We start from the raw sequence: 20,037 nt of genomic DNA, 5'->3' as shown, positions 1-20,037 counted from the left end.
ATAATATGTGTTTGTATGACTATGCCACAATGACTGTTTTCTGTTGATGGACATTTGTCTCTAGGTTTTAGTTATTATGAATAGTGGAGTTATAAGCGTTCTTGTACATGTCTTTTGATGAGCACGTACATACATGTATAGCTGTGAATTGCTGCTAAGTCAAAGAGTATGCCTGTACCCAGCTTTAGCTGATACCACCAAACCATTTTCTAAAGCGATTCCATTAGTTTATACTCCTACTAGCATTCTGGTTCACTACCTCAACCACTCGATTTTCTATCTTTTTAATTATACCCACTCTGGTGGGTATATTGTGGTATCTCATTGTGGTTTTAATATGCAACATTTCTCTGATGGCTAAGATGCTGCGCCTATTTTCCTAAGTCTGTCAGCCCCCTGGATATCTCTTTCTGTAAAGTATGTGGTAGGGAGTTTCAACCACTTTTCTTTTTTTTTTTTTTTTTTTTTTAATTTTTTTTTCGGTGGGGGGGGGAGGGGTTTTTTTCTCCTGCTGGGCGGCCCAACCACTTTTCTATGAGGACCATTGTCCTATATTATTATTTTTTAAATTGACTTATAGTGGATTTTCTCTATATCTGAGTTTAGTCTTATTTGAATCTCACAAGTATTTTCTTCCACTTTATGGCTCACCTTTTCCTTCTGTTAATGATGTTTTTTGATGAACAGAACTTCTGAATTTTAGTGTATAGTTTAGGTATCCACTTTTCCTTTACTAGAGCTTTGTGTCCTGTTGAAGATGTCTTTGCCTGACCCAAGGTGATGAAGATATTTTCCAATAATATTTTTAGTAGTATGTGTGAGATAACTTCACTTCTTAAAAATAATTTTCTTACTAAGTACAGTAAAATGATTCAGATACATGTCATTACTAGATTGCATTTTCTATACAAAGCAGTTGCAATTAACTCAGTGTTTACATTACTAGATAAATGTTGCTGGCAGTGCTGCTTGCATGAAAACAGAGGGGCTGATCTTAGGGAGCGTCATGTCTACAAGGGAAGGCAATTGTGCAAGCAAATGACTATGCAAAGATAGAAGAGAATAAAAAAATAAAAGATGTAAAGAAACATAGTGTGTATATATATATGTATATCTATGTGTGTGTGTATGTGTGTGTGTGTATGTGTATTCTGTTTTTAATAGGTGGGTGCCAGGGAAGGCTCCGGGGAAGATGACATTTAAACCAAGCCTGGCAGTATGGATACAATCTCAACATGAGACAGGTGAAAGCATATCAGAGAGCAACTACCCAATAAACAAATGACTGGAAATGGAAAGATCTGCTAGAAGTAAAAGGATAGGAGTCATTTAACCAGATAGTTTTAACAATCAAGAATAAAGCTGCTACAAACATCTCTGGGCAAGTTTCCGTGTGGAGATATGTTCAACTCTCTTGGGTCAATATCAGGAGCATGACTGATTGATCGTATGGTAAGATTAAGTTTAATTTTGTAAAAAAGCACCAAACTGTCTTCCAAAGTGACTGTACCATTTTGCAGTCCCATAAACATTGAATGAGAATTCCTGCTGCTCTATCAGGATCTGGTATTGTCAGTGTTTTAGATTTTGCAACACTAATTAATGTTTTAGTATCTCGTTTTAATTTGCAATTCTCTAATAACATATAATATTGATATATTTTTACATGCTTATTTGTCATTCACATATCTTCTTTGATGAGGTATCTGTTAAGGCATTTTGCCCATTTTAAAAATCAAGTTGTTTATTTTCTTTGAGTTTTAAGTGTTCTTTGCATATTTTGGATAATAGTCCTTGTGATGGTTAATTTTTTGTGTAAACTTTCCTGGCTACAGGGTGCCACTGTCTGTGAGGATGTTTTTGGTTGAAATTAGCATTTGAATCTATGCACTTATCAAAGAAGATTGCTCTTGCCAATGTGAGTAGGCATCTCTCAATTCATTGAAGGCCTGAATAGAACAAAAAGTGGAAGAAGGAGGAATGCTCCCCTTTTTCCTACATGAGGGCTTGAGCTGTGGCATCTTACCTTATCTTCTCCTGCCCTTGGTCTGAGATTTATACCACTGGATCCCTTAGATTTTAGTCTTTTGGACTTAGGCTGATTATATCACTCACTTTCCTAGGTGTCCGGCTGACAGACAGAAAATTGAATTGGTGTTAGTTCTTGTTCTATCCTGCTTTTATCTAACTTTTAAAAAAAGGAAAGTGCACTGTGGATGGAAAAGGCTCAACACAAACTTAAGTGTAATGAATTACTGTAGACTAGTAAGCATGTCATGCTGAAGACTTTCTTCTGTACCCACCAGTGAGGTATTCAATCTCTCTGGTCCCTCACCACAGCACGAAATCACCTGCTCTTAAAATTAATCTCATTACTTTAAATTTACACATAATACAAGTGATATACTTTGCCCCCCTCCCAAAATAGTACCACATTAGGAATTAGAAGATGGGAATTCCAGGTTGCCCTTTGCCACACACTAACTCTGTGAGCTTGAGTATCTTTTAATCCTCTTGGAACTAAGTTTCCCATAATTGTTTTAAAAATATGCTGAAAATGATTTTGAAAGGATTAAATTATCGTTATCACTATTATTCCCAGCACCAACTATATTTGGCACATAGTAGATAATGTTTTGATGAAATTAAAGCATGAATTCAATAACATTGCTTCTCAAGGGAGCAATTAAATGCCCCATTAGACACCCACTGAGTGGTGACATTTTCTTTCCTATAATGTTTGATGGATGAAAGAAAGATCAAAATGGTGTGTTTAACTTATCAAACATTCATTAAGTCATCATATGCGCCAAGCTCTATGCTAGGTACCATAGTTTCAGGAAGGAGTAGAAAGAAAATTGCTTACAGGTATTTATGTTTATTTTGACCCACATAAGGAAACAAACTACCTGTTTATTGTAGGTTTTCATATATTCAATGGAATGTTAGGACTATTCAGAACCATCAGCATTATTGGGCTTTGAGTGTGGATAAGCTGAATAAACAACTCTATCATCAATTGGGTTTAGTTTTAAGTATTTTTCTTCTAAATTCAGTAAAGCCAAGTTTGAAATGAATAAAGATCAGTTAGCCCTTCTAAAATAGTGAGTTGCAACCAGGCTTATTATTGGGATCACTTGAGGAGACTTTAAACATCCCCAATTCCTATGCCCCACCATGAAATATTCTGATTTAATTGATCTGATATGGACCTGAGAATCTGTTTTTAAAAAACTGTCCAGGTGATTCTAATATGTGGGTAGGATTTCATAATCATGAAATATATGTATAATATAATATATACTTATAGTTTGATGAACCATAATTGTTTCAAAGATTTCATTGTATTTATTTTGTGCATTTTAAGAGCAATGGATTTCACATACACTTAAAGTTCTTTTTTAAATGAACAGGATTGAATTTTTATTTGGTCTTTAACAACCAGCAGTCAACAGTTCTGTTGGTTACATGTGTGAATTTTGTTCCCTAAGAAGTACAGCCTGGACACCCAAAGCCCTTTGGCAAGAGGTCTCTGAACATGTGCAATGATTAAGCTGGAGAACTCTTGCACTGCAGTCCCCATGTCTAAGCCAGTTAGAACCTGCACCCCTCCTACAGAGAAATAGAATTGTTTAGGAGTCTTCAGGAAAATGAGCATTGATGGTCTTCAATGAATCCCTTGAAATTTAATGCATTATTTTCTATGTGGGTATTTGTAGGGTTTGGGGGAGGAATGTTCCCTAATTTAAATCAAATATTCAAAGGAGACTGTGAACTCTTTTATGAATATTAAATGAACTACTACTGCCCAATAGTATAAAAAAACACATGGACCATCTTGTGTTTGCAGAGGAACGTTCTGGGTGCTTAGAAAGAAACTGTCTAATGTCTCTTTAAGGACCAGTCTGGTAAGAGTTAAGAGGGTGGTTTTTGACACTCCAGAAGATATTTGAGAGTGCCTCCACTTATTTCCACAGTGTTACTAAGAATGACTCCACAGCACAGGAAGGTGAATGTGAAAGCCTTCAATATTTCCAAGTATCTTTCTTTTCTGGAAGTGAGTCATTACAGTTTCTTCTTATTGTACTTTCTGTTTCTCCAGAATTTAAAGAAAAAATTTTTCACTTCTGGCATTTTGAACCTTTGCCATATACTTATTATTCTTTGATATTATAATTATGTATATATTTTCTTTACTTATTGTCTGTTTAGCTCAGAAGATAAGCACCACCAGGCCAAAACATGGTCATATAGTTTTCAGTGTTTCACTAATGTTGCTTAAGATGGTATCTGGCATGTATTAGATACAGATGAAACGCTTACTGAATGAACCATGAATCAATGTTCAATGTCATCTACCACTATCTACTTCCTTACTTGGCTCTGGCAAAAATATTGCAATGTCCACTTGCTGTTGCCATTCATGGGTCTCTCCAGCCAAGACAATTCTAACAGAAGGGCTATTTGAGAATATGGAATAAGGAGTTACATATATAGCAACACAACTGACATATAGTCATAGTTGATTCCAAGACATTTGAGGTCTGGCATGCCTCCTAAATGATTGATTGCTTGATTAACTAAATGACAGAGAATGCTTAACTTGACTCTCTGGAGTTTATATATAAAGGCTGATAGGAAGTACAAGTTCAGTAGGAAAAAAAACCCCAAAACATTGAAATGGGAGTCCAGATATTCGAGATCTAGATTTGGCTCTGCTGCTGTGAGACCTAGGAGCAATCACTTTATCTCCGAGTAAGTGGGTTGAACCAGATGATTTATAAGATTCTTTCAATAGTTAATTTCCTACGATTACAGGTTATGTTTGCTTCCCAAACAAGGCAGGATATAGTAAGTATCAAGGATTTATATACAGGATTCACATCTCTTACAAGTCTTTTTTAAAAGATTATTTATTTATTCTTTTTTAAATATATTTTATTGATTATGCTATTGCAGTTGTCCCATTGCCCCCTTCACTCCCCTCCACCCTGCATACCCCATCCCACCCACATTCCCCCCCTTTAGTTCATGTCCATGTGTCTTAAGTTCTTTAGCTTCTGCATTTCTTATATTATTCTTGCCCTCCCCCTGTCTATTTTCTACCTACCATCTATGCTACTTATTCTCTGTACCTTTTCCCCCTCTCTCCTCCTCCCACTCCCCTGTTGCTAACCCTCCATGTGATCTCCATTTCTGTGGTTCTGTTCTTCTTTATGTTGTTTTCTTCGTTTGTTTTTGTTTTAGGTATGGTTGTTAATAATTATGAGTTTGCTGTCATTTTACTATACATGTTTTTTATCTTATTTTCTTAGATAAATCCCTTTAACACTTCATAAAATAAGGGCTTGGTGATGATGAACTCCTTGAACTTGACCTTATCTGAGAAGCACTTTATCTGCCCTTCCATTCTAAATTAAAGCTTTGCTGGACAGAGCAATCTTGGATGTAGGTCCTTGCCCTTCATGACTTGGAATACTTCTTTCCAGTCCCTTCTTGCCTGCAAGGTATCTTTTGATAAATCAGCTGACAGTCTGATGGGAACTTCTGCATAGGTAACTGTCTCCTATCTCTTGCTGCTTCTAGGATTATCTCCTTCATTTTAATTTTAGCTAATATAATAATGATGTGCCTTGGTGTGTTCCTCCTTGAGTCCAAATTCTTTGGGACTCTCTGAGCTTCCTGGACTTCCTGAAAGTCTATTTCCTTTGCCAGATTGGGGGAGTTCTCCTTTATTATTTGTTCAAATAAGTTTTCCACTTGTTGCTCTTTTTCTTCCCCTTCTGGTACTCATATAATTCAGATGCTGGAATGTTTAAAGATGTCCTGAAGGTTCCTAAGCCTCTCCTCATTTTTTTGAATTCTTATTTCTTTATTCTTTTCTGATTGGATGTTTCTTCCTTCCTTCTGGTCCACTCCATTGATTTGAGTCCCAGTTTTCTTTCCATCACTATTGGTTCCCTGTGCATTTTCCTTCATTTCACTTAGGGTAGCCTTCATTTTTTCATCTAATTTGTGACCAAATTCAACCAATTCTGTGAGCCTCCTGATCACCAGTGCTTTGAATGGTGCATCTGATAGGTTCATCTTTGTCACTTAGTTGTATTTGCAGTAGAGCTTTGATCTATTCTTCCATTTGCCCCCCCCCCTTTTTTTTGGTCTGGTCATGCCTGTTATGTATGAGGGGGAGAGCCTTAAGTGTTCACCAGGGCAGGGCAACCCAGTTGCTGAATTGTGATGCTGTATTTGGGGGTGGGGTCCGAGAGGGAACGATGGTGCTTGCTCCGCTTTTTGTTGGATTTCAGTTCCTTCTGCTGTTTCCCCCAAGCAAACTGGTCCCTTCTGGTGCTGATTTCAGTGTGGGTGGGCTTGTGTGTGTTCTAGGACCCTGTGGGTCTCTCCAATGAACTCTCCCATGAGTGTGGGAGTCTCTCCCTGTGCCTCAACCCCCATAGGTATTTTTAATTGGTGTTTTCAGGCTTTATTTCCCAGGGCTGGGACCCTGGGTTGCATGGTCTGTCTTGCTCCCCAGTTTCTTCTGTTTTATCTGCGTGCAAATGTGGGAGCACCCGTCCAGCCAACTGCCTTGTGCGTAGTGCCTGGTTTCATAATCACCGCCTCACTGTGTCTGTCTGTTGCCACCCTGAGCCCGGGGTCTGCCAGCTACCACCTGCTCACCCAGCGTCCGCCCGCTTCTTTCTTGTGCACCTGGGGTGCCCTGTGCACCTGATGCCACTGTTTTTTTGCCACGACCCCTCTCCACTAGGCGGCCAGACTCCACCCCCCTACCAGTCTGGATGAATGTGTCTATTTTAACTCCTTGGTTGTCCAACTTCCATACATTTCAATTTTCTGTCAGTTCTGGTTGTTATTTTGTTTCTAAATTGTTGTTGTCCTTATTTTGGTTGTGCGAGGAAGCACAGTGTGTCTACCTATGCCTCCATCTTGGCTAGAAGTGACAAATCTTAATAACAGTGGCAAATAACAAAGGAATTTTCTTTCTGCATTTGGGCTCATTTATAAGCAGTATATGAGAGTTGTTTATGATTTAGTGGTCAATACACCCAGCCATTTTGATCAACCGGGTTTCTGTTGTACGATCCCTTAAGTATGTTTAGTCTTCTCTGGAACCTTGTGTAGATTACCCTTTTGTCTTAATGAAACTCAATTCATTCTCCTCACAAGAGTTGGGATAGGCATCCTTTTTGTTCTGTTCTAGGTTCCATGCCATTGTGAACTTACCTGTATTCCAACACAACCCCTAGCATCTTCTGCACCATACTGTTTCCTACTAGAGAGACCACGAGTCCCTAAGGGTAGGCAAGTTAGTGAGTATTTAGCCCAAGCAGGTGTTTTTTCAAGTTTGGTTAAACAGATGAATGAATGAGTAGAACATTTACTACTGTCACTGCTAAATAACTGAAAAAAATCAGAATTTCTCCTATCTTATAGAAATTGAAATAAGATTAACACTTTTACAGTTGGGATTATTTTTCATCTTTAAAAATTCACTCCCCATGAGCATCAAAACTTGATGTTAAGGTTCTAATGGCCACTGAAGCATATGTTGCAATTTTATACTTCCATGAAAAAGCACAAAATTACAGTGTCCAGTAAGAATCTCACCAAATGTTAGGTCTAGTAGGAATGTTGAATATAATGAAGTCATTTTGTTGGTAATGAAACAGAGGCCCAGCAATTAAAGTAATTTTCCCAGTTTCTGGTAGGAAATCCAAAAATCTGAGAACAAGCTTCCTCATTTCCACCTTGTGCTTTAACTCTGCTACAGTACACAATCTCAATCTCTTGTGCTTGGATTCAGAACAAACTTGTAAATCCCTGTTGCTTTCACTGTTTCCTCATTCTCTTCATAGATGCACTGCTTGAAGAAGTTTATATACATATTTTCATGAATATCCTTATATGACAATAATATTGTACAGCTGCAGAGCACTTTGCAATTATCTTATGAGAAAGGTTATACAAGGTGAGAGGCTGCCTGGATTAAGTATTGGGATTAGTAGTGCAGTAATTTACTGTAAATGATTTACTGTAAATTAATCTGTGAGTTCTTGACAGGTTATTTAACCTCTCTGAACTTTAGTTTTCTGACCTATAAAATGGGATCTTTTGGTTTGCTGGGGTTGCCATAACAAAGTCCCACAGACTGGGTAGTTTAAATAACAAAAATTTATTTTTTTAACAATTCTGGAAGCCAGAAGTCTCAGGTAAAGGTGTTAGCAAGGTTGCATTATTTTGAAGCCTCTCTTTGAATGGAACAGCTTTTCCCCTCTGTGTACACATGACCTTTCCTCTGTGTACGCTCATGGTCTGTGTCCAAATTTTCTGTTTTTATGAGGGCATTAGTCATACTAGATTAGGAACCAATCCAAAGACTTAATTTAACTTAATTACTACTTTAAAGACTTCATAACTAGATATGGTTACATTGTGAGGTACTGAAAGATAGGACTTCAACACATAAATTTTGAAGAAACACAGTTCAGCCCATAACTTGGGGTATATGTTATGACCCTCTTAGGGTTGTCTTGAAGATTCAATGAGTTTCTACATGCAAAAAGCTTTTCAAACTATAATTTGCTCTATAAATGGAGAGCCTGCCATTTGGCAACAGAAATGTTTAAGCCCTTATTTTTAGAACCCACAAGCTGGATGACTCTAGTGGCTATGTAAATGTTCACTTTCATGGATTTGTTACACACTGGTGCTATTTAAATACCTATATCAACACAATTCTATATATTATAATACATACTTTTCCTCTTTCAGTATTTTACGTACCCTCTTTGTCTCCTCACCTCCCACCAGTCCAGCATTTGCCCTGGTGTGAGCTGCATAAGGCAGACAAAGCAGGACTGGGAAGGGCGTGGATGTGGGTATGGGTCCTGGAGGGAGGGATCTCTCTGCACTTTGCAACCCTAGATGCACAGAGGGAGTGAGTGCACACGTGATGTAAGCACACAGGGCCTTGACAACCCAGGCATTTCTGGTCCTCAGAACAGCATGGAAACAGCAGCAGAGAGAGTTAACAAGACCTGCAGAGCAAAGGGAACAAACATGGGGGGGGTGTTACTGTGAATATCTATAACTTTGACAATGATCTAACAGCTAGGAACCAGACAGAATGAAAGATATCTCCATATCTCTATATGGACAATGGACATCTAGGACTGTATCACAGCTGCAAATGGCTGGCACCTTCACAGTATGGTAATTTGGGAGGGGTTATTTACAAAAGGAGTAATTACCAAGATGTGAGCACAGTGTAGAGTGCAGAAACCTGGGCCCAGTAGCAGCAGACCTGTTACTGCTATTGGGCCTGATAGGCTGAAGAGATGGCATGATCCTAGAAACCAGAAGGAAACGAAAGAATAAACAAAGAAGAATAATTCCATCTGGAAGCCAGAGGGAAGAGCAGCTGTCAATGTGCTCCATCCAGTTCAGGCTCCAGGGCAAGGAGTAGGGTGGAGAAAGGTCGAGAATAAATCTGGTGGGGAAAAAATGGAAGATATTTGGGAGCCATATGCCAATTTGTTGGCACTACACAAGCCCCTAAATCTCTGGCACAGTCCTGGGGAAGAGAAGTGTGAGCACAAATTGGTTAACAGCGGAATGGGGACTTGAAATAGAAAGCAAGCTGAAGAGACATATGTTATACTTCCTGCAAAACATATGTTTTAGACTGAGAATTGTATCCACCTCATATAATAACCTGTAAATCCAATGTTATATACACCCTATACATGTGTATTCACACATATATTACATATGGAATACATGGGTTTTTCCACAAAATGACATTTACATTAGGGTACAAAATAGAGGAAAAAGTGCTGGCAAAGGAAGACTGAGATAAGTAAGAAATCAGTATGGGTGCATTAAATTAGAAATGTCAAGCAAGGAATAAGAAAATGGAATTTGAAATGGCAGGAGCCACCAGTATCTGAGTTGAAGACTTCTTGACTGACACACCTTTCCATGCAGCATAGAAGTTCTTTCTGCTTGTCCAGAGGCCAGGAGAGGCGATAGCAAGTATCAACCCTAGGAAGAGAACTCGGGTCTCTGTGAGCCACAGAAATAAGCTTAACTTCCCAATTTCTTGTTCTCCTTTCCAGTGTACCTATGGGCTGGCTATGCCTGTATTCCTCACAGTAGTCTTCTCATTTAACCTATTTTGGATCGAGGCTCAGTTTCATGGGTGTCTATTATAAATTTTCAATGATTTCCTATAGCTTATTCGAATTTTTGAAATTCAACCTCAATTCTTCATGACACGGAAAATGAAGTCTAGAAGTTCAGTCAAATTTATTTGACAGGTTATTCGGTCACTTCATGTTGGAAACTGTCACAGTCGGCCTTCTTCTACCTTCTTTTCCTTCTTTCTCCTGGCACGGGGCTCTGAGGGCCTTCGGCCATCGTCACTGGCAAAAGTGGTAAAGAACAAAGTCCATGGTTAGTATCCTACCATGTATAGTCACAGTAGACTTGCATTCTTTTTTTTTACAAACTCCTCACTTGAGGATATGTTTATTGATTTTAGAGAGAGAGAAGGTGGGGTGAGAGAGTGAGAAAGATGTAAGAAGGGAACATCGATCAGCTGCTTCCAGGATGTATCCTGACTGCGCATTGAACCAACAACATTTTTGTGTATGGGACAATGTTCCAAACAACCGAGCAACCTAGCCAGGGCTAGACTTGCATCTTTTAAGTTATAGCTAGTATTATTTTTTCCTTGTATTATTCTCATTGTCCTTGGTGATCTGTTGACAGATCATTATGTTATCTGTAGTCACATTCTCACCTAACCTCCTGAAGGACGACAGTTCATACTCTTTGTTACAGGGTTCCCACATCCCAAACATGAGATTTTTCCCTCCTCATCCTTCCCATTCCAAAGCACACTTAACCTTAAAAAGTATAAAATGCCCAAATTGGAGTATATGGTACATGTAATCTGTTAATGTTAAGATACTATTACTTCAGGAAAAGAATGATCTGTTGAGAGACAGAGAGGTTTTCTTTCCAACTATAAGATTATATGTCAACAAACATGATTTTTGATAAAGAGGGATGTAGGTTTAAATCCTATACTGATTATTTATTGATTGTGTGGTATTGGGCAGCTTAATTAAAATCGCTAAATGTGTTTACATATTAAAATTAGAAAAAAAAGAATGTCTGTGTCATGAGATTTTGAAGGGATTTAAGGACCTGGAACACTATAAGTGTTTGGTAAACTTTACTTATATTTCATCTCATTCCTTCATGATGCAGGTTTATTGTGGTCAAATAACAGAAAAGGATTAACCATTAATTAAAATGTAGAATAATCTCTTTCAGTTACTCTCCACTCTCCTTTGTGCATGCCTTCTTTCTGGTCTTGAAAATCTCCTAAACCCAGTAGGTGAGGGAGATAATTTGGGTGAGGATCATTGTAGGGATCTATAATTGCTCTTCTTCCCAAAGCGGGTCAAGTGCAATGAATAGTACCGTTGATTGATATTAGTGCTATGTAAAATTAAACTTTACATGTGAAGTTTTATACATCATAAAAGAGACATTGTAGATCAATGAGAAAGTGAAAGATTTTTAAAGTATAAATCTTATTTGGGCAACTGTTTAGCTACTTAGAGAAAAAGTCAACTCGGATTCTCATTTAACAGCACAAACCAAAATATGTTTTATCAGAATAAAAAATATAACTGCAATATCAAACAATTTGATCTAGTATTATAGAAATAAACAGTGATTATTTTTCAATTTCTAAATAAGGGAGGAAGAATTTATCAAGGAAAAGAATAGTTCTCACCAGAGAAAAATATAAGAGTTCTCAATATCAGGAGTATTCTGAATAAACTTAAACAAAGAGAACCTGGCAAGTTATTTAACTACACATATAATGAATCATTAATATCCTTAATATTTAAAGTAGTTACATAAATTGATTTGACCCCAGCATGTAAATAGACAAAAGACATGGACAGATACTTTATTTAAAAGGTACAAATGATTAATACATACTTAAAATGTATAATGTTATTAAATGCTTGGGAAGATAAAGATTAAAATGAGATAAAATGTTCATCTATTGAATTAAAAATTGTGAGAATACCCAGTGTTGCTTAGAATCACCACTCATAAAATACTGGTAAGAATTTAAATGAGTATGCCTCTTTGGAGAAAAACTTGATAGTATTATGAAATTCCTTAGAAATACTTAACATTGTTTACCCAAGGAATCCAATCTTGGGGCATACATGATATCAAAATATTTTAAAATTAGGAAAAACTTCATTATAATAATAGCTTTAACTTATTGGTTGTTTACCATGTGACAGGCTTTACTTACATTATGTAATTCACTTCTCACTGAAACTGCCAAATAGTTGAGCCATGATTTGAACTTACACTTGCTTCAGATTGTGCTTAGGCTCTTTATTACTAGCTTATTCTGCCCAAAGACTTTTTCATAATATAATAGTGAAAATTTAGAAATACTTCAAAAGTTATAAATAATGTAATAGTAAAATAAGATATACTAGACTCACTCCATATAATAAATTAGAGATAGTGTGGAAAGTGATTATTTTAAAAGAAAATAATGTAAAACAAACTTGTATATTTCTATAATTTTAATTATTTAAGGAAGATAGATATAAGGAAGAAATATGTTAATAGTAGTTGCTTTTGGTGAGTGAGACTACAGTGATATTTTTTTGTCTCTATACTTTTCCTGTTATTTTCAAATTTTTGTAATTAGATTAAATCACCTTATGTTTAGGAAAGTAAATTTGAATTTAAAAGTTTATGAAGGCTTTTATGTATCTCAGAGCATAATGGAGAATGTATTGTCTTCATTAGTTTATATTCTTAGTAACATACCCTGTTTGCAGATAACTAAATACAGACTGACCAATCCAATCAAGAGAGACATTAGTTCTGAAGGTAGGTTATTATTAAAATGTGTAATTAGTTAAAGTCTGTTAGTGTTTTGCTAATAAACAAGGATATCTGTACCAACATTGTAAAATGTGAATGGTTGATTTACCCAGTGTTTCCACTTGCAGGAATTTTTCCAGAGAAACCCAAAACACTAGCTCTAAAGAATATATGCCCCCTATGTTCACTGCAGTGTTATTTACAGTGGCCAAGATTTGAAAGTGCCCAGTTTCTATCAGTAAATGAGTGGGTAAAACAAGTATGAGGCATTTACACAGTGGAATACTACTCAACCATAAAAAAGAATGGAATTTTAGCCTTTGCAACAGCATGGATGGACCAGGAGAGCATTATTTTAAGTAAAATAAGCCAGTCACAGAAAGACAAGTACCATATGATTTCACTTGTACGTGGAATCTAATGAACGAACCAGCAAAATAGAGACAGACTCAGAGATAGAGAAGAAGCTGACTACTGTTCAGGTGGAGGGGGAAGCTGGAAGGGGCTGGAGGGATTGAGCAAAAAAGAAGGTAAAAATAGCACAAGAACTCATGGACATGGACAACAGTGTGATGATTGCTTCAGAGAGGGAGGGTGGGGAAGGTGGATGAGGGTGTAGGGAGGATAAATGGTGATGGACAGAGTGATGTGGGGTGGTGAACAACAATGTGAGTACAATGTGCAGGTGATATGTTGTAATATTATGCACCTGAAACTTGTATGATTTTGTTAATCAGTGTCACCCCAATACATTCAATTAAAAAAAGAAAACAGTTGATTTAGTTCTTGAAAATACAAGTAGGGCACTCAGAACCAACTTTTAAATTTAATAAATTGAAGTTTCCAGCATAATCAGAAAGTAGTCTGTCTTAGTAATGACTTGCTCCATAAATGTACATAAATGTCTAGGAAATTAAATATCTCAACACATTGGTTGAGAGTCTCTTTCTTAAACTTACTTGGCAAAGTAATGATAATTTTTAGGTGTTAGCTTTAAAAGCCACTCAACCAGATATTTTTCAAAGACATTTCTGGAGGAATAGTGCCATTTTTTTGAGTCCTATCTAGCTTTAGAAAATAAGCTTTACCATAAAACACTCAGAACAAAAGCAATGATCTTATATTTATTTTTATTTTCATAGTTACAATCCCCTTAATTCTATAATTAACATTGTAATGATTTGATTATGATCAGTTTGTGGGATTATTAACCACTCTGGATTTCTTCACACCTCATTAACTAGCAAACTAGGCACTGAGTGTTGATAATAACCAGTCTATCATGGGCTGTTGCTCAATATTACCAAATCCTTTTAGTTTTATTATGCCATTTTCATTAGAGTGAATAGATTTTCTATTTTTTCCTTTTTAGCACATGTCAGGATTACATTAAAATAAGTTACTTTATCGCCTAGTTCCCAATTATTTTTTCCTAAGCAGCATCAGTACCTGTTCAGTTTTCAAAGAGCATCAGGTTAAAAATTCTTTAAGTCAGTTTCCTAAGCAGGTGGAACTATTTTAGCTAAGAAAGCACCACTCAGTTTACCTGGTATTTTGCTAGCAAATGTGTGTCAAAAAAACACGAGCTGAAAATTTTAAATAGTAGCCCTGATAGGTGTGGCTCAGCCAGTTGGATGTTGTCCTGAAAAGCGAAAGGTCGCTGTTTTTTTTTTTTAAGTGTTCAGTTTTCTTTTTTTATTTTTATTTATTTATTTTTAAATAAATTTTATTTAGTTGTTTTTCAAGTACAGTTTTTTTGTCTATTTTTCCCATCCCAGCCTCCCCCGCCCCTTGCTCCCCACCTCCCTCCCATTTCCACCCCCCTTAGTTCTCGTCCCTGTGTCCTTCCTATTTGTTCCTCCAAATCCCTCCCCCTTTTTCCCCTTAACTTCCCTTCCTTCTCCCCTCTGGTCACTGTCCCCTTGTTCTCTATTTCAGTGTCTTTATTTTTTTTTTCTGCTTGCTTGTTTGCTTTGTTGTTTAGCTTCCTGTTAAAGGTGAGATCATATGGTATTTGTCTTTCAGCACCTGGCCTATTTCACTCAGCATAATGCTTTCCAGTTCCATCCATGCTGTTTTGATTGCCAGTCAGGTCACATGCCTCGGCTTTGGACTCAGTCCCTCCACTGGGTGCATACAGAAGCAGATGATTGATGTTTCTCTCCCTCTCTTTCTCAATCCCTTTCCCTCTTTCTAAAACTAAATAAATACAACCTTAAAAAATGTAAAATAGTAGTTGTAGCTTGGCTATTATTATTGAAAATGAATAACATTGAATTTGATTCACAAGTTGGAAAGGTTATGGTTAGGGAAGCAGACTAAGTTCAACCCATTTGAGATACAACTTATTTTCAGGTGACACAAATATTGCTAGTTTGGGTGAACTGGAGTCCACTACTATTGTCAAAAAAATTTCCAGGTTTTCTGATGCTTGTACAATGACCTGTAGAAGCTGGTTTAAGTGAACTGATTTTTTAAAACTCTGTCAGACTCTGGAAGGGACGAACATGTAGGAGAAAGTGTTCTGTCTTACACAACATTTAAGTTAAATAACTATTTAGACAAAAAAGAGGAAAGTCATCACTTAGAACAGGAGTCCCCAACCCCCAGACCACAGACCAGTACCAGTCCATGGCCTGTTAGGAGCTGGGCTGCACAGCAGGAGGTGAGCATCAGGCTAGCTAGTGAAGCTTCCCTTGCAATACCTCCCATTACCAATACTGCCCCTGCCCTCGTCTGGGGAAGATTGTCTTCCATAAAATTGGTCCCTGGTGCCAGAAAGGTTGGGGACTACTGCTTTAGAACACTATTTACTTTGGTTAAAAAATAAATATAACCCTGACCAGGTAGAGCATTGCCATAGGTCAGTTGAAGCATTGCTTAGTTGGAGCATTGCTCAGTTGGAGCATTGCCGCAATACCCTGAGGTTGTGGGTATGATTCCCAGTAAGGGCACATACAAGAATCAACCAATGAATGCATCAGTAAGTGGAAAAACAAATGGATGTTTCTCTATTTCTCTCCTGCCTACCTCATCTCTCTAAAAAATCAATAAAAATCAATAAATAAATGTAAATGATACTCATTTCCTGTGAATTAACGAGTGATTTTTCTTTTCCCACTTTTCTAGTGGGTTATCTTTTTGTTTGTAGAAACTTTTCCACATAATACAGCTATTACTTTCTTTGCTTCTTTTGAATAGTTTCTCCTTTTACTGGTCATAACTTTATTTGTGGATCTTTTATATTGGTTTCATTGTCCTCTTGGCCCTCTGTAGAACCAACTAAACTTTGAGGGATAGAGATGAGAAAAAATATATTTCAATTTTTTTTCTAGAGTGGTAAAATTGGAGCTCAGAAAAGCTAAGTGATTTAATTAAGTCAACAGACCAGTGTTTCCTAAAAAATTTCTCTCTGATCATTAGGTATAATCCTGTAAGGCATGCATAAACCCACACACACACACACATGCACACATGGAAATGGTTTTGTTTAGGAAAGGCTGCATTCCATATAAGTTCTTGGTGATTAACAACATGTACTGTATACCAAAGGCAGAAATATTTGTGCAGTAGAGCACTTAATCTATTAATCTTATTTTAATGCATACTTCCTTATTTATTCTTACATCTTCCTTTCCTCTTGTTTATTTAAGGATTTTTGTTTTCTTTTTGCTTTTTGAGTTAAGCACTTGCTACATGTATTTTAAAACTTTTTATTGTTTTTCAATAAATGCCTTTTAGGTTATAAATATCCTTCTAAGAACCTCATAACTTATAGACCACAAGCTCTAAAGTGATATAATTCATTGCCATATAATTCTGAATATTTTTATTTTTGCATTGGTATTTCATATTTAATCCATAAATTGCTGATGATATTTTAAGAAGTATCTTATTACTCCATGTATTCCCAGAAGGCTACAGCTAATTCCCCTCTTAGACATAACATGGTATGACCTGTAGAAGCTGGTTTAAGTGAACTGATTTCTTAAAAATCTGTCAGACTATGATGAAATGAGACTAAAAATATATCTCCTGACTTTCTGAGTCAGGTTTATTGACCTATAGTTTACATACAATGAAATTCAGCCTGTTTATATACAGACATACAGACACTGCTACAATTAAGACAGAGATTTAGATCTCCCAACAGTTTCTTTGGGCCTCTTTGTAGTCAGTCTCCTGCTCCCACTTCTAGGCAACCACTAACCTCTCTTTTTGTCATTACGATTTTGCCTTTCTAGACTGCCATATGAATAGAAGCATATGGTATGTTGCATTTAGTGTCTGTCCTCTTTCACTTCATGCATTTGAGATTCCTCCATATTGGATGTAAGAGTAGTTCATCCCTCTTTACTGGTAGTAAGTAGTGTTCCACTGACTGGCTACAATATTGCTTGTTATCCCTTCATCAGTAGATGGACACTTACATTGTTGTTTTTTTTAAAGTATTTATTTATTTAAACTACACTTTATTGATTATGCTGTTACAGTAGTCTTAATTTACCCTCGTTTATCCCCCTCCACCCAACACCCCTCCTTCCCTCAGGCAATCCCCCCACCATTGTTCATGTCCATGGCTCATGGGTATAAGTTCTTAGGCTGCTCCATTTCTTATACTGTACTTTACATCCCCATGGCTATTCTGTAATTACTTATTTGTACTTCTTTTTTTATGGTGTTATATATCTATTTTTTCATTTTTTAAAATAATTGTTGCTCAGTTACAGTTGTCTTTATTTTTTCCCCATGACTTTCCTCCTCCCCTCCCACATTTTCAACTAGGGGAGGGGAGGGAGAGAAAATAGGTACTTCCTATTTTCTTCAGTTCTTCCCCCTCCCTGTTGTCTTTGTCCATGTGTCTTTTATACATGTTCCCTGACTCATCCCTTTTTTTCTCCAATGTCTCACTCTCTCCCCTCACCCCGTAAGTATCAGTTTGTTCTTTATTTCCGTCTTTGTTTCTGTTTTCCTCACATATTTGTTTTGTTAATTAGGTTCCACTTATAAGTGAGATCATATATTTGTCTCTCCTGGCTTATTTCACTTAGCATAATATTCCATCCATGCTGTCCTGAATGATAGGAGTTCCTGCTTTCTTTCTGCTGTGTAGTATTCCATTATGTAAATGTGCCACAGTTTTTGATCCATTTGTTTACTGATGGGCATTTAGGCTGTTTGTAGTACTTGGCTATTGTAAATAATGCTACTAAAACCATTAGGGTGCATAGATTCTTCTGAATTAGTGTTTCAGGATTCTCAGGGTATAATTCCAGTAGTGGAATTGCTGGGTCGAAAGGCAGTTCCATGTTTAGCTATTTCAAGAAATTTCATACAGTTTTCCACAGGGGTTGAAACAGTCTGCATTCCCACCAACAGTGCACTAGGGTTCTTTTTTCTCCACATCCTCTCCAACACTTTTTTATTTTGATTTGTTTATGATGGCCTTTTTGGCCAGTGTGTAATGGTCACCTCACTGTGGTGTTAATTTGCATTTCTCAAATGCCTAGTGATACTGAGCATCCTTTCAAATGTCTCTGGAACCTCTGGATGTCCTCCTTGGAGAAATGTCTGTTCAGGTCCTTTGCCCATTTTTTAATTGGATTGTTTGTCTTCCTGGCATGGAGTGGCTTGAGTTCTTTATATATTTTGGAGATCAAACCCTTGTCTGAGGTATCATTGGCAAATATGTTTTCCCATATGGTTGGTTCTCTTTTAATTTCAACACTGTTTTCTTTAGCTGTGTAGCTTTTTATTTTGATGAGATCCCATTTGTTTATTCTTTTCTTTAAGTCCCTTGCTCTAGGGAACATATCAGTAAAAATGTTGCTGCGTGAAAAATCTGAGATTTTCCCGTCTATGTTCTCCTCTAGGACTTTAATGGTGTCACAGCTTATATTTAAATCTTTCATCCACTTTGAATTTATTTTTGTATATGGTGTAAGTTGGTGCTCAAGTTTCATTTTTTTGCACATAGCTGTCCAGTTCTCCCAACACCATTTATTGAAGAAGCTATTTTCACTCCATTTTATGTTACTGCCCCCTTTGTTGACTATTAATTGACCATAGAGACTTGGGTTTATTTCTGGGCTCTCTCTTCTGTTCCATTGGTCTATGTGCCTGTTTTTATGCCAGTACCAGGCTGTTCTGATTACAATGGCCTTGTAATACAGTTGGGTATCAGGTATTGTGATTCCTCCTACTTTGTTCTTCTTTCTCAAACTTGTAGCAGCTATTCGGGGTTATTTATTGTTCCATATAAATTTTTGAAGTGTTTTTTCTATGTCTGTGAAGTATGTCATTGGAAATTTAATAGGTATTGCATTGAATCTGTAAATTGCTTTGGGTAGTACGGACATTTTGATGATGTTAATTTTTCTGATCCATGAACATGGTATATGTTTCCATTTGTTTGTGTCTTCCCTGATTTCTTCAGTGTTGTGTAGTTTTCTGCATATAGGTCTTTTACCTCCTTGGTTAGGTTTATTCCTAGGTATTTCATTTTTCTTGTTGCTATAGCAAATGAGATTTTGTCTTGATTTCTGCCTCTGCCGTTTCATTGTTGGTATACAAAAATGCTTTTGATTTCTGAATATTGACTTTGTATCCTGCTGTTTTGCCAAATTTACTTAGGTTGAGCAGTTTTTTGGCAGAGTCTATAGGACTTTCTATGTACACTATCATGTCATCTGCAAACAATGACAGTTTTATTTCCTCCTTTCTGATCCGGATGCCTTTTATTTCCTTTCTTGTCTGATCACTGTGGCTAAAACTTCCACTACTATGTTGAATAGAAGTGGTGAAAGTGGACAACCTTGTCTTCTTCCTGACCTTAGTAGAAAAGCTTTTAGTTTTTGCCTGTTGAATATGATGTTGGCTTTAGGTCTCTCATATATGGCTTTTATTATATTGAGGAATGCTACCTTTATTCCCACTTTGCTGAGTGTTTTTTTATCATAAATAGGTGCTGTACATTATCAAGTGCTTTTTCTGCATCTATTGATATGATCATGTGATTTTGTCTTTGTTTTTGTTTACGTGATGTATTACATTTACTGATTTGCAAATATGGTACCA

Source organism: Artibeus jamaicensis, unplaced genomic scaffold (assembly GCF_021234435.1).
Source record: "Artibeus jamaicensis isolate MK-2021 breed Jamaican fruit bat unplaced genomic scaffold, CSHL_Jam_final contig_1284, whole genome shotgun sequence".
NCBI classification, from domain to species: Eukaryota; Metazoa; Chordata; class Mammalia; order Chiroptera; family Phyllostomidae; genus Artibeus; species Artibeus jamaicensis.
Note: the sequence above shows the minus strand (reverse complement) of the source record.